Genomic DNA, 15,414 nt, shown 5'->3' with positions numbered 1-15,414 from the left:
GAGACCTTCCTATGTACATGTGTTCAGAAAATGTCCCTGCAGGCCAAGAAGGGAAGGAGTATCACTCCATAATATGTGGTATCAACCTATCCATAGTCCTCTATGCTGGAATCCAATCCATCTTGCACACATACGCAGGGAAGGACCCTGAATTATACCAAGTGTGGATTCAGAACCAGGCAAAGCAAGATGGTTGGCCAGAGGGAAACCAGAAGACATGTCCCATATAAGTGATTTAAATTACCACAAGGGCAGGACTCTGTCTGAACCCATCCATATGAATCTATCCACCTGAGCTGTTTTTCCTCCTGATAAACACCTTACTTGTTTCACTACCCTCTGTCTCTATTGAAATTCATTTATACATAGCAGACAAGCCAGGGCCTTGTCACCAGCCATTGGCTTGAGCTTGTCGTCTAGTGGTTAAGTCCAGTGCCACAGCCTGGCTTCAATCTCTGGTCAGGGAGCTGAGATCCTGCTTCAAGCTTCTGACAGTTGAGGGCCCCAAGATCAGTGGAAACAGTGGCAGACTTTATTTTTGGGGGCTCCAAAATCACTGCAGATGGTGACTGCAGCCATGAAATTAAAAGACGCTTGCTCCTTGGAAGAAAAGCTATCAATCTAGACAGCATATTAAAAAGCAGAGACATTACTTTGCCAACAAAGGTCCATCAAAGCTATGGTTTTTCCATTAGTCATGTATGTCAGAGCTGGACTATAAAGAAAGCTGAATGCCGAAGAATGGATGCTTTTGAATTGTGGTGTTGGAGAAGACTCTTGAGAGTTCCTTAGACTGGAAGGAGATCCAACCAGTCAATTTTAAAGGAAATTAGTCCTGAATATTCACTGGAAGGACTGATGCTGAAGCTGAAGCTCCAGTGCTGATGCAAACTAACTCATTGGAATAGAACCTGATGTTGGGAAAGATTGAAGGCAGGAAGAGAAGGGGATGACAGAGGATGAGATGGTTGGATGGCATTACCGACTCGATGGACATGAGTTTGAGTAAGCTCCAGGAGTTGGAGATGGACAGGGAAGCCTGGTGTGCTGCAGTCCATGGGGTCGCAAAGAGTTGGACACGACTGAGAGATGGAACTGAACTGAGATTAATCTGATAAACAGCAGACAGGCTGCCCCAACTGTGATGTTGGGGGAGAAGGTTTATTTTGCCTAAATAGCTACAAGAAGAAAACTAGAGCATCCTGTAAGTTGATTGCAGAAATTACACTTGAATACAGGGCTTCCTGGCTCAGTGGCAATGAACCCACCTGCCAATGCAGGAGATGCAAGATACACAGGTGAGTCAGGAAGACCCCTTGGAGGAGGGCATGCAACCCACTCCAGTAATCTTGCCTGGAGAATCCCATGGGCAGAGGAGCCTGGTGGGCTGCAGTCCTTGGGGTTGCAAAGAGTCAGGTACAGTTGAGTGACTGAGCACACACAAACACACACAGCAGTTCTTACACATTGAATTCAAGGAAGAGGGTTCCTTTAAGGCAGACGTGGTGGTCTTTCTCCTCCCCTTTTCCCCACAGGGTCCTTTCTGAACTCCTGACTGCTGTTGCGATGGAGGCTGCAGGCCTGCCGCTGGCCAGGATGAATTTCTTGCTTCACTGGATAAAGCAAGCGTGAGATTAATATCACCCCTGAGGCCAAGAGGATAAATTTGACTCAGGATGAACTTTAATCCTAGGCAAACTCTAGGTTTAAAACGGTCTCTTCCTTTGACATATTCTGGATAATTCTCAAATGAAAAGCTAATTTTTACACAGCTTCAAAAGGCCACAGGCTAGTCATGGAATGTAACATCCTCAGGGCACTGAGGGTCTAATATGACATGGCACCTTCTGTGATTTGGCTAGGTTGCCTCTCCACAATACAGTTAAAAGGATGGCAGAAGGAGGCATTTTATTTCTCTGGGGCCATGGGCTCCACTTCCAAACTCTTAAAAGCTGTAGCAAAATGGAAATGATAAGAATTTCTGGCAAAATTTCTTTAATGAAAATATAAGTGATATTTAGCAAAAAACCCCAAACTGAGAATAATGCCCAATGTTGGACAGCATGGGCAAACAGTACATGCTGCTGGAGAAGCATTTGTTAGTGCATGTAAATGACATTATAATGACCCTATCCTTTGGCCGAGGAATTCTGAGAATGTAATGCAGGGTTGACCAGGGACTAAATTCAATCTGAGGACCGTTTTTGTATAACCACCCAGTTAAGGATGGATGTACACGTTTAAAAAATTATTAAAAGAGGAAAGAGGAGAAAAAGGAGGAGGAAGACTGCATGCCCCACCAAGCCTAAAATTTTTGCTATCTGAACCTTCCACAGCAAATGTGGCTACTCCTAAAACTATGAAATACCAAAATGAGCAAAGATAATCATGGCAGTAGTTTTGCAGTAGTTCAAAAGATTAGGACCAATCTAAATGCTCAGGATAGGGGAATGGTTATGCTTTAACAGCGATTAAGTATTTGTTGTAGTTGTCGTTCAGTTGATGAGTCATGTTGACTTTTTTCGACTCCATGGACTGCAGCACACCAGGTGTCCCTGTCCATCACCATCTCCTGGAGCTTGCTCAAACTCATGTCCATGGAGTCAGTGATGCCATCTAACCATCTCACCCTCTGTCACCCCCTTCTCCTCATGCCCTCAAATCTTTCCCAGCATCAGGGTCTTTTCCAATGAGTTGGCTGTTTGCATCAGGTGGGCAAAGTATTGAATTATTAAATATTAATATTAAAGATTAAACATTGGGCTGTCAAGTATTGGGGTTGGCCAAAAAATTCGTTTGGGGTTTCTATCCCATCTTATGGAAAAATCCAAACGAACTTTTTGACTAACACAATAATTCACGTGGGTATATTTTATGACCACTAAAGTGATGGCTAGTGAGGGTTACGGGTCTGTGATTGTGAATTTTGTCCATCTTTTCAACAAAATTGCGTGGCTCACAGACCTCTTTCCACTCTTCAGTGCTCAGAGCAGATGTTGGATAAATTGCATATTTAAAAAACTGATGATGAAATTAAGGAAGGGACCCTGGCAGTTCAGGACACTCTGTGCTTCTTTGTCTTTTAAGGAAGCTTCTCCTTTGCCTGGCTGCCTGCAGGACCCCTTTCTCCACACTCTGCAGAGTATGCTGTGGGTGGGTGGGATTCTTATGCTCCTTAATTGATTTATGTCATTTTGAAAACCGATGCTGTAAGGCATGTCACACGTATCTCATTTCTTGTGACTTTTGTGGTTATTTCTGTAAAGGTCTAGCTTCAGAGCCTCGCCCGGGAATATAATCATGGTTATATTTCTGTTTTGTTGAAAAATATCAGATGTAGTTTACATTGTTTGCCCCTTTTCAGGGAAGGAGACAATGTTGACTGTCTCAGTTTCTCCAGGGAAGAATTGGAAAGTGAATTTTTAACCCAGCTTCTGTGCCAGTGATATCTTTGGGACTGAGCAAAGCACAGATAAGTTACCACCCCTATGTTACCCTAAACCCTGCCATGTTCCCTGGTGCCTGTAAAATAATGTCCAAATCCTCTGTCATGCCTGAGGTCTTGTCCCAGTCTCTCCACTTCAGTGATTGCAGTAACCACTTTCATGTAACCTAACACGTGATGCTGTTGCTAAGTCATGTCTGACTCTTTGCCACCCCCTGGACTGTAGCCTGCCAGGCTCCTCTGTCCATGGGATTTCCTAGGCAAGAATCCTGGAGTGGGTTGCCATTTCCTTCTCCAGAGGATCTTCCCAACCCAGGGGCTGAACCTGCATCTCCTTCACTGACAGGTACAGGCAGGAGGATTTTTTTTTTTTACTGCTGAGCCACCAGAGAAATCCAACATGTGTGACAGCCTCTGATTTTCTTCTGCAATTTTGCAAGTATGGTATATGTAAATACCTATATGTCATCTCCTTTGTTGACCCCTCCAGTTAAGCCCCAATCTCTCTCTCTCCCTCTTAACACTTTCTTTCCTATATCCCTGTCTTTATCATAACTGAAAAGCTTTTAAATAAGTTTAAGATAGACTTATTTTCAGCAAGTGACTTTCCCAGTAGATAGTGAATTTCAGAGTTGAAGATGGAACCCACATCTTGGAACAGATTCCTAGTTCAGTGCTGAAGTTAGACCAGAATTCCTTATTCAATGTCATGTTTAGACTAGAGTTCCTTATTCAAGGTCATAATTAAATATTTAATATGAATTTGGATCTCAGCTCTGCTGCTTATTCTCAGTGGGACCTTGGTTCTCAATTTTTTTCATCAGTAGAACTGAGGAGGAGAAAAATCCCTCTTTTCATTTAAGATTGTTGTGGGAATTGAATGAAGTAAAGCTTCTAGGAGATTTAGAAAGACCTCAATAACTGTCAGCTAACCCTGATAGCTCAGTTGGTAAAGAATCCGCCTGCAATGCAGGAGACCCTGGTTCGATTCCTGGATCAGGAAGATCCACTGGAGAAGGGATAGGCTACCCACTCCAGTATTCTTGGTCTTGGGCTTCCCTTGTGGCTCAGCTGGTAAAGAATCTGCCTGCAGTGCAGGAGACCTGGGTTTGATCCCTGGGTGGGGAAGATCCCCTGGAGAAGGGAAAGGCTACCCACTCCAGTATTCTGGCCTGGAGAATTCCATGGACTCTATAGTCCATGGGGTCGCAAACAGTCAGACACGACTAAGTGACTTTCACTTCTCTTAAACCCAGTTACTTCCCCGGTGGCACTAGTGGTAAAGAACCCACCTGCTAATGCAGGAGGTGCAAGAGATGCAGGTTTGATTCCTGGGTCCAGAAGATCCCCTGGAGGAGGGCATGACAACCCACTTCAGTGCTCTTGCCTGGAGAATTCCATGGAGAGAGGAGTCTGGCAGGGTACAGTCCGTAGGGTCACAAAGAGTGGGACACGATGGAAGTGACTTAGCATAAACTCAGTTACAGGTACTTGAATGAGTGGAATTGAGCTATTGTGACAGACCCTCTTCTGAGACATCCACACCACAGTCAGAAAGTAAATTGATCCAGGATGCTAGTGAGTGGGTAGATGCTAAATGCATCGAAGAACTCTGCCAAAGAAACAGCTGAGTGAAAGGCCAAATTCCTGGCTCGGTATATTTAAAAATGGATTCCTGCCTATTCCTGGTTTGGACAAGAATGCACTCAGAATGGAAAGGAAGTTTGACCATGAAGAGGAGCCAAGGGAAGGCTGTGCTTTTGTCTCTCACGTGCTTCCAAGCCTGCACAGGGCCCTCTGTGGACTTGTGACCGAGGGGAGAGAATCATGGTGGGTTCAAGCGGAACCTGGCAGCCCTGAGAAACATACCATTCACCGAGGGGCTCATCTCCAGCTCCTCTCTGCACAGTCCTGCTTGGAGCTCCTTGGCCCCTGCTTTCTCCACGGGGCCTCTCCACGTTCCCTGCTCTAGCAGAGGTACCCCGCCACGGTGTTGAGTGACCCATTTCTGTTCCGTTGGCAAATCCATGCAAACATCCCAGTCATCTAAGCAGTTCTTGGCCCTAAGAGGCCCTGCCTCAGCCCAGATAGGATGTGCCCAGCTGAAGATCTGGCAAGAGACACAGAGCCACAACCCCACAGTCAAGAAGTTTGCCTTGAGCCAAGCCTGAGCTTTTCTCCCTCTCTGTCGACCTGTGCTCAACCTTTACTCTGTATTCTCTCTTCTCTGTTGTGCCCTAGCTTTAAATATATATATATTTATTTTTGACTGCCCTGGGTCTTCGTTGCTGTGCACAGGTTTTCTCTAGTTGCAATGATCAAGGGCTTCTGTTTAGTTGCAGTGTGCAGGCTTCTCATTGTGGTGGCTTGTCTTGTTGCAGAGCACAGGCTCTAGATGTATGGGCTTCAGTAGCTGCAGCACGCAGGCTCAGGAGTTTGGTTCATGGGTTTAGTTGCCCCACGATATGTGGAATCTTCCCAGAGCAGGGATTAAATCTGTCCCTTGCACTGGCAGGCAGATTCTTAACCTATGAACCACCAGGGAAGTCCTTGCTGTCCCCTAGCTTTGGGGCTCTTGGAGGTGGGATGTCCACCTCTGATCTCGGGCTTTGTGTTTGCATTCTCCTCTCAGTCATGTGTGGCTCCAGAGCCATCCTGGTAGTTGACCTCCTGGGCTTGACCTCAGAGTCCTCTGAATAATTCCTCTGACAGCCTGAGGCTGAGATTGGACTTCGCCACAGCCACTTCCTGGGCTTAGTTCTTCTGCCACATGTGGGATTTTCCTGAACCAGGGATGCACTGGCCTGCAAGGCAGGGGGATTCGTTGTTGTTGGTTTTTTTTTTTTTTTTTCATTTTCACTGAGAACTTCATTGAAGTTTTGTTCCACTACCTTCTGCCATTTTTCCAGGCAACTTCAAAATTCTGTCTTCCCAAAACTTTCTATCTTTTTGAACAAAGAACTCTTCTAGGTGATTTTTACAATTTTCCAGGGAAGGCAGGCAGATTCTTAACCACTGGACCACCAGCGAAGTTCAAGAGTATGCTCTACTGGAGTGGATAGCCGTTCCCTTCTCTGGGGGAATCTTCCCAACCCAGGGATCGAACCCAGATCTCCTGCATTGCAGGTGGATTCTTTACCGTCGGAGCCACCAGGCAAGCCCCAGAGGGAAGGCAGGCAGATTCTTAACCACTGGACCACACGGGAAGTCCAAGAGCATGCTTAGCTTCTAAAGAAACCGTAAGATTGTCTTCCAGACTTCACTGCATTCCCACCAGCAGTGAATGAGAGTTTCTGTTGCTCCACACCTTTGCCAGCAGTTTGGACTCTCAGTGATTGACTCCATTGTAAAGAGGAAGTTGAGACTCAGGTGAAGTAGTTCCACAGAGACTATAGAGACAGGGTTTAATCCCTGACCCAGAGTCTGATGGGTGTGGACTCAGTGTTCCTACTGGCAGTCTGGGGTGAGGAACACCCCCCTTGTGAGGAGCAATGTCACCTCTCAGGACAACTGGCCAGAAGGGCTAAGAAAGAAACCCCCTCTCTGTTGCTGTGGGGCTGACCGGGGAGTCTAGCCTTCATAATCTACCCCTATACTTTGCTCATCCCTCTCCCTCAATTCCAGCCCACCTCTAAGATCTGTCAGGTGTCTCTTCCAAAGATTAAAAAAAAATTCAGACTATTTTTGTCACCTCTGCCTTTACTACCATAGTTCAAGCCACCAGAGATTTAAAAAACAAATTATATAATTTTTAAAGGTTACTTTCCATGTACAGTTAATACAAAATGTTGACTGTAGTCCCCATGTTGTACAACACATCCTTGGGCCTATCTTACACCCAACAGTCTGTACCCCGCCCCCCTCCCCAACGCCTTCCTTCCCTGCCCCCCTGATAACCACTAGTTTATTCTCTGTATCTGTGAGTCTGTCCAGCCACCAAAATTTATTGCCAGGTTATCATAAAGGTCCTTTAGCTGGTCACTTCCATTCTTTCTTTACTACAGTTCATCCTGTAACAATAAGAGTGATGTTTCAGAAATAATAGACACATCATGGCATTTCTGTTCTCAAAAGCCCCCAAGAGCTTCCCGTCACATGTCAAGTCAAGTTCAGATACTTTTCTTCATCTGCAGGAACCTGGCTCCTGCCGCACCTCTGCTTTCAGGCCATGCTCCCCTTTGGTTTCTGGGGGCCATGCAGGTTCCACTCCCGATTTGTGATGGAGCCCAGCCAAGATCAGCAGAGTCATCCAGCTAAGCCCCTGGACATGTGGGAAGCACAAGTTGAGTGCTGCACTCCACAGAGGTTTCATACTTGCTTTTTATAGGCACCATTTGGCTATAAAGAGCCAATTATCTGTTACTGTATTACAACACAGGGATTAGAGCCAATATTTTATAATAACTATAAATAGAGTATAACCTTTAAATAGTGTGAATCACTATACTATGTACCTGTAACTTACATAATATTGTAATCAATTATACTTCTATTTAAAAAAGAGAATGTAAAAAAATGAGTCCATTGCCTGGCTTCCTCACTTTACTGATTTGTACTTGAATGTCTCCTAAAGTGGCTGTTCCTGACTTTCCATTTCTTTCTTTTTTATTGCAGTTTTTAAACAAAATAGATTTTGTTTTATTTGTCTCATTATTTTCTATTTCTTCAGAAATTCTATTTCCTTACTTTGCTTTGGTTTCTTCTAGTAGTTATTGGTATCTAAAGTGATAGTATATATTCATTATCTACTTATTTACTATCAGTCTCTCTCAATAAACCACCTGAGAACAGGGCTTTTGTCTTATTCATTACTGTATCCCCAAGGTCTATAATAGTGCTTGTGTAGATAAGAGGCTCAATAAACTTAGCTTTTAATTTTTAAAGGTTTATTTATTTCACTTTTGACAATCTTTGTTGTGGTGTGCAGGCTCTTGTGGCAAGCAGGGGCTACTTTTCTAGTTGAGGTGCATTGGCTTCTCATTGCAGCGGCTTCTTCTGTTGCAGAGTATCAGCTCTAGAGTGTGGGCTCAATAGTTATGGTTCACGGGCTTAGTTGCTCTATGGAATATGGGATCTTTGTGGACTAGGGATCAAACAGGTGTCCCCTGCATTGCAAGGTGGATTCTTAACCATTGGGTCACCAGGGAAGCGCTTGATAAATATTTGTTGAATAAAGGACTGATATTAAATTCTTTCCCTCCCAACCTATGTGTTACCTTCAGGGGGCCTTCTCTGATTCCGCCTACTCAATGGTGATATGTACTCAGACCTGGTACTTCTTCTGTCTCCAGAATTTCCCTGGCTTAACACTTCCATGCTGCTTGTTTCTTTATCCATATTCATCTCTAGACAGTAAGTTTCTGGAGACCAGGGACTCAGTGCTGCTTGTCCTTTCATCCCTAGGCTTTAGCACAAAGTCTTTGAATATTGCACTGGGTGCTAAATATTTTCTGAAGTTATGAGTCTCAGCACACAGCCTGTGCTGGGATGAATAAATTTATCTATTGTGCTAAGGGAAGAAGCAAAGAGAAAGAAAAATACCCCAAAGAGGAGAATAACATTTTCTTATGCTCACTGTTTTCTTTGTATAGGATTTATTTTATGAAAATTGAAAAATTTACTTTTAGTTGACTGAACTGTCTACCCACAGATGATTTAAAATTGTCCCTGAAGAGGGAATGACGCAGAAAAACAAGAATAACTGGTGTTGATGTGTGAATTATACCCTTCAAAGACACTTAGCAGCCTGCGTTATCAGTTACACCAGGCTCCTCTTCCTTATTGTATTTATGACGTGAACTTGGATTCAGAAGACTAAATATAGCTTCAGGAGCCCCGGGCACTTCATAGGAGACATTGCCAAGAGTTTATCTCATGGTTTCTTTCCATCTAGCTCCCATTTGAGCCTGTCCCTTTTAATCTGGTTTAACTGGATAAACCAGGAACAAGAAATGTTTTGTTACAGATAAACTTATTTAAGGTTAAAAAGTACCTCCACCTGTGACTCACAGTGCAGAACATATTCAAAGCTGGTTTTGTTTGTTTCTGTCTCCCTTCTCCTGCCCTTTCTTCCTTTTCCCATTCCTTCTCTCCCTCTCTTTCTCTCTCTTCTTTCATTCTTCCTCTTCCCCTCTCCTTTCTTCCTCCCTCCCTCTGTCCTTTCCCTCCATCCCTCCCTCCCTCCGTCTCTTCTTCCCACCTTCTTTTTCTTCCCTCCCTTCCTCTCTCTTTATCTCTCTCTCTTCCTTTTCCTCCTTCTCTTTTTCTTACCTCCCTTCCTCCTCCTCCTTCATGGAATGCTGAAGCCTCACTAAAACAGTAGAGATATATCCACAATGGTAATTAGATCACTTGAAGGGAGATTGCTAACTCACTGAGGTCCATGCTAAAGTCAGTCCCTATTCCAAAGGACGACTTGTAAAAGCAAGTCCGTGCTGCCTTGGAAGAGTCCAAAGCTTTTATTTAGTTTGGGGAAAAGGTCCAAGGTCATGGTGTGAAAATGTGATCTATCCTATTGTTTTCTAAGGAGAAAGACTACAACGAATTATAGACGTGAGTAGCTAATAGAATCATGAATTATTCATACTTGTGCACAATTACCACTTTTTTAACGCAAGACTGACAATGTGTGTGCTTAGTTGCTCAGTTGTGTCCGACTGTTTGGAATACTTCAGACTGTGGCCCCCACCAGGATCCTCTGTCCACAGGATTTTTTTAGGCCAGACTGAGAATATGGGTAACTAAAGGAGTTGAAATGAAACTCTCATCCTTCTTAGTTACATTTGGCTGGGAGAGCAGATGACAGAATCCATTGAGATGGTTAGCATAGTGCCTACTACCCAGGGAGTGCTCAGTGGATGCTAGCTGCAATTATTTTGTTGTTGTTGTTATTGCTACTATTTACTGAGTTCTTGGTATATGCTAGATACTATTCTAGAAGCTTTGTATTCATGCACTTAATTCTTACAACAATCTTACTAAGTATATATTCTTATCATTTCCATTTTCCATTTAAGGAAATGGAGAGAGCGCAAAAGTTCACACTGGTAGGTAAGTGGTGAAGCCAGATTATCATCATCACAAATATCATCACAACCTTTGTTACTTACACCTGGCTTTGGGTACTATGTATGAAGGAGGATTCTTGCATAGCTATTACACAAGATAGGGCTTTTATTTGAGAGGATTTTAACACAAGATTTATTCAAACTATAAAGCAAGTATAAATTTATTACAGAGACCTTGGAAAAGAAAAAATTAATTTTAAAAAAAGAAAATGAATCCTGCTTGTTATCCTATTCTAACAAGAAGACCTGGATTATACTCCTATTTCTGGCTTCAAGCCAATTCCAAAATAACTTATTTACACCATTCTCAAGGATCTTTTCTATAAATGGTAGCTTTCTTCTTATATAAAGTACTCGCATGTCACTGATTATTTTACAACATCATACCACTTAATGATTGCATTACAGTTTATCTGTGTACATTTATTTCTGCTAGACTGCCTCTTCCAGAAAAAAAACAAAACATCATTCCTTGAGGGCAGCCCTCTTGTCACATCATCTTTTCATCCTTTGTTCAGAGTCTGATACATAGTAGGTACTCAGCAAATATTATTACTGAGTGATTTAGACACACACACACACACACAGAATCACAAGGATATACTCTAATTTGTCCTTTAAGCCTTTCACAAAAAGACCTCAAAGACTTATAAAATGCAGAGATGTTGATCATCCTGCTATTCCAAAGAGGAACACACTAGTCTACAACATTGATGACGCTGTGCCCACTGGACTTAGATAAGCTGGAATTACCAACTAGCTTAGCCACCTTCAGTTCAGTTCAGTTGCTCAGTTGTGTCTAACTTTTTGTGATCTCCTGGACTCCAGCACACCAGGCTTCCCTGTCCATTACCAACTCCTGGAGCTTTCCTAAACTCATGTCCACCCAGTTGGTGATGTCTTCCAACTATCTCATCCTCTGTCGTCCCCTTCTCCTCCTGCCTTCAATCTTTCCCAGCAACAGGGTCTTTTCCAGTGAGTCAGTTCTTCGCATCAAGTGGCCAAAGTATTGGAGCTTTAGCTTCAGCATCAGTCCTTCCAAAGAACACCCAGGACTGACCTCCTTTAGGATGGACTGGTTGGATCTCCTTGCAGTCCAAGGGACTCTCAAGAGTCTTCTCCAACACCACAGTTGAAAAGCATCGATTCTTTGGCACTCAGCTTTCTTTATAGTCCAACTCTCACATCCACATATGACTACTGGAAAAACCATAGCTTTGACTAGACAGAACTTTGTTGGCAAAGTAATGTCTCTGCTTTTTATATGCTGTCTAGGTTGGTCATAGCTTTTCTTCCAAGGAACACACATCTTTTAATTTCATGGCTGCAGTCACCACTTGCAGTGGCTTTGGAACCCAAGAAAATAAAGTCAGTCACTGTTTCCATTGTTTCCCCATCTATTTGCCATGAAATGATGGGACCGGATGCCATAATCTTAGTTTTCTGAATGTTGAGTTTTAAGCCAGGTTTTTTGTGCTCCTCTTTCACTTTCATCAAGAGGCTCTTTAGCTCTTCTTCACTTTCTGCCATAAGGGTGGTGTCATCTGCATATCTAAGGTCACTGATATTTCTCCCAGAAATCTTGATTCCAGCTTGTGCTTCCTCCAGCCCAGCGTTTCTCATGATATTCTCTGCATATAAGTTAAATAAGCAAGGTGACGATATACAGCCTTGACGTACTCCTTTTCCAATTTAGAAACAGTCCCTTGTTCCATGTCTGGATCTAACTGTTGCTTCTTGACCTGCATACAGATTTCTCAGAAGGCAGGTCAGGTGGTCTGTTATCAGCCACCTTACTAAGACACATGTGAGCCAGTGAGTGGGAAAGAACTCTAATTTCTGGTATCAATCATAATAATAACAGTTGGGATTCAGCCATTAAAACAGATATCAGTCTTTTTAGCAGAGAAAATGTAATATGAAGAATTATTCAAACAGGACGGAATGTTGAAAAGGCTAAAACTGAATCCTGAAGTGTCCGAGAGGAAGTTGGCACTCTTAGCAAACAGAGGAAAGATGCTGGAGTTATTGGAACCTAAAACCTTGAAGGAGAAATGAATAATCCAGAGCCTGGCCTGAGTCTCTGACAAGTTTTAAGACTTGCACTGGGGCCCTGCAGAGTTACTGACATTCAGACCTTCCTCTGAAAGAAAGAATGAGAGAAATAACAATAGGAAGCATTGTTGTACAGAAAATGAGGTTTCATACAAGGGTGTTGGAACACCAGTTCATACTTACCATGTGGAGAAATTTATTCAGCTTAATATATTTTAGGAATGGGAAGAAGAAGTAAATGCATGAGATGAGATAACATTCAAGAAGATATAGGATATATTTCAAGCAGATATAGCTCACTTTTATTCCATGTTAGAATCAATGTCGGCAGAGATGCAATGCCTACAGAAAACAAGCAGAAAGTAAATAGAAATACAGTCACTGGTTCTTGGAGCTGAGAGGCAGCAGTTCTCAAGAAGTAAAGAGAAATGTGACATTCAGTTCAGTTCAGTTCAGTTCAGTTGCTCAGTCGTGTCCGACTCTTTGAGACCCCATGAATCGCAGCACACCAGGCCTCCCTGTCCATCACCAACTCCCAGAGTTCACTCAGACTCACATCCATTGAGTCAGTGATGCCATCCAGGCATCTCATCCTCTGTCGTCCCCTTCTCCTCCTGCCCCCACTTCCAGCATCAAAGTCTTTTCCAATGAGTCAACTCTTCGCATGAGGTGACCAAAGTACTGGAGTTTCAGCGTAAATCTTGAGATTTTATATATATATATATATATATATATATATATATATATGACTGTATCAGGTCTTAGTTGCAGATGTGGGATCTTTGTTGTGGCGCTCAGGTTTCTCGCAAGTTGTGGTGTGAGTGTGGGTTCAGTAGATGTGGCATGAGGGCTTAGTTGCCCTGAGGCGTGTGGGATCTTAGTTCCCTGACCAGGGATTAAAATCAAGTCCCCTGCATTGCAAGGCAAATTCTTAACCACTGGACTACAAGGCAAGTCCTAAACCTTGAGGTTTTTTTACACTATCACATACTGAGTTCTACAGAGTTAAAACCAAAGTGCCATATGACGCCTACACTTACCCATACTTCATTTTGAGCCTGCTTCTCCCCTAAAGATCCCCTGGAGGAGGATATGGCAACCCACTCTAGTATTGTTGCCTGGAGAATTGCATGGACAGAGGAGCCTGGTTGTGCAGAGTCAGACAAGGACTGAGCAACTAACACTTCTCCCCTAAAACTCTTCAGTATAATAACCATGAACCACTTGCCTTTATCTGATCTCTAATAATCATGTATGATGCTTCTTTTTTTCTCTCAGTTCAGTTCAGTTCAGTTGCTCAGTCATGTCCAACTCTCTGTGACCCCATGAATCGCAGCACGTCAGGCCTCCCTGTCTATCACCAACTCCCTGAGTTCACTCAAACCCACGTCCATTGAGTCAGTGATGTCATCCAGCCATCTCATCCTCTGTCATCCCCTTCTCCTCCTGCCCCCAATCCCTCCCAGCATCAGGGTCTTTTCCAATGAGTCAACTCTTCACATGAGATGGCCAAAGTACTGGAGTTTCAGCTTTAGCATCATTCTTTCCAAAGAACACCCAGGACTGATCTCCTTTAGAATGGACTGGTTGGATCTCCTTGCAGTCCAAGGGACTCTCAAGAGTCTTCTCCAACACCACAGTTCAAAAGCACCAATTCTTTTCTGCTGCTGCTGCTGCTGCTGCTGCTGCTGCTGCTGCTGCTAAGTCACTTCAGTCGTGTCCGACTCTGTGCGACCCCATAGATGGCAGCCCACTAGGCTCCCCTGTCCCTGGGATCCTCCAGGCAAGAATACTGGAGTGGGTCAATTCTTCTCTAGTAGATGCCAAATGTTTGGATCTCTTTAGGGTGAGCTTCTGGAGCTGCTTCAGTTTCTTGATACAAACCCAAACTTGGTGCATTACAGACTGAATATGGAATACAAAGGGTTAGAGGCTAACACATGGATGTTCCCCAGGAGTCCAGAAGGCAGAATATCAATGAAAGTGATAATAACAATACCCAGCACAGAAATGACCCCTCTCAATGCAAAGAAATAGAGGGAAACAACAGAATGGGAAAGACTAGAGATCTCTTCAAGAAAATTAGAGATACCAAGGGAATATTTCATGCAAAGATAGGCTCGATAAAGGACAGAAATGGTATGGACCCAACAGAAGCAGAAGATATTAAGAAGAGGTGGCAAGAATACATGGAAGGACTGTACAAAAAAGATCTTCATGACCCAGATAATCATGATGATGTGATCACTAATCTAGAGCCAGACATCTTGGAATGTGAAGTCAAGTGGGCCTTAGAAAGCATCACTATGAACAAAGCTAGTGGAGGTGATGGAATTCCAGTTGAGCTATTTCAAATCCTGAAAGATGATGCTGTGAAAGTGCTGCACTCAATATGCCAGCAAATTTGGAAAACTCAGCAGTAGCCACAGGACTGGAAAAGGTCAGTTTTCATTCCAATTCCAAAGAAAGGCAATGCCAAAGAATGCTCAAACTACTGCACAATTGCACTCATCTCACATGCTAGTAAAGTAATGCTCAAAATTCTCCAAGCCAGGCTTCAGCAATATGTGAACCGTGAACTTCCTGATGTTCAAGCTGGTTTTAGAAAAGGCAGAGGAACCAGAGATCAAATTGCCAACATCTGCTGGATCATGGAAAAAGCAAGAGAGTTCCAGAAAAACATCTATTTCTGCTTTATTGACTATGCTAAAGCCTTTGACTGTGTGGATCACAAGAAACTGTGGAAAATTCTGAAAGAGATGGGAATACCAGACCGCCTAACCTGCCTCTTGAGAAATCTGTATGCAGGCCAGGAAGCAACAGTTAGAACTGGACATAGAACAACAG

The sequence above is a fragment of the Ovis canadensis genome, chromosome 2 (assembly GCF_042477335.2).
Source record: "Ovis canadensis isolate MfBH-ARS-UI-01 breed Bighorn chromosome 2, ARS-UI_OviCan_v2, whole genome shotgun sequence".
In the NCBI taxonomy this organism is placed as follows: Eukaryota; Metazoa; Chordata; class Mammalia; order Artiodactyla; family Bovidae; genus Ovis; species Ovis canadensis.
This window is presented reverse-complemented; position numbering follows the sequence as displayed.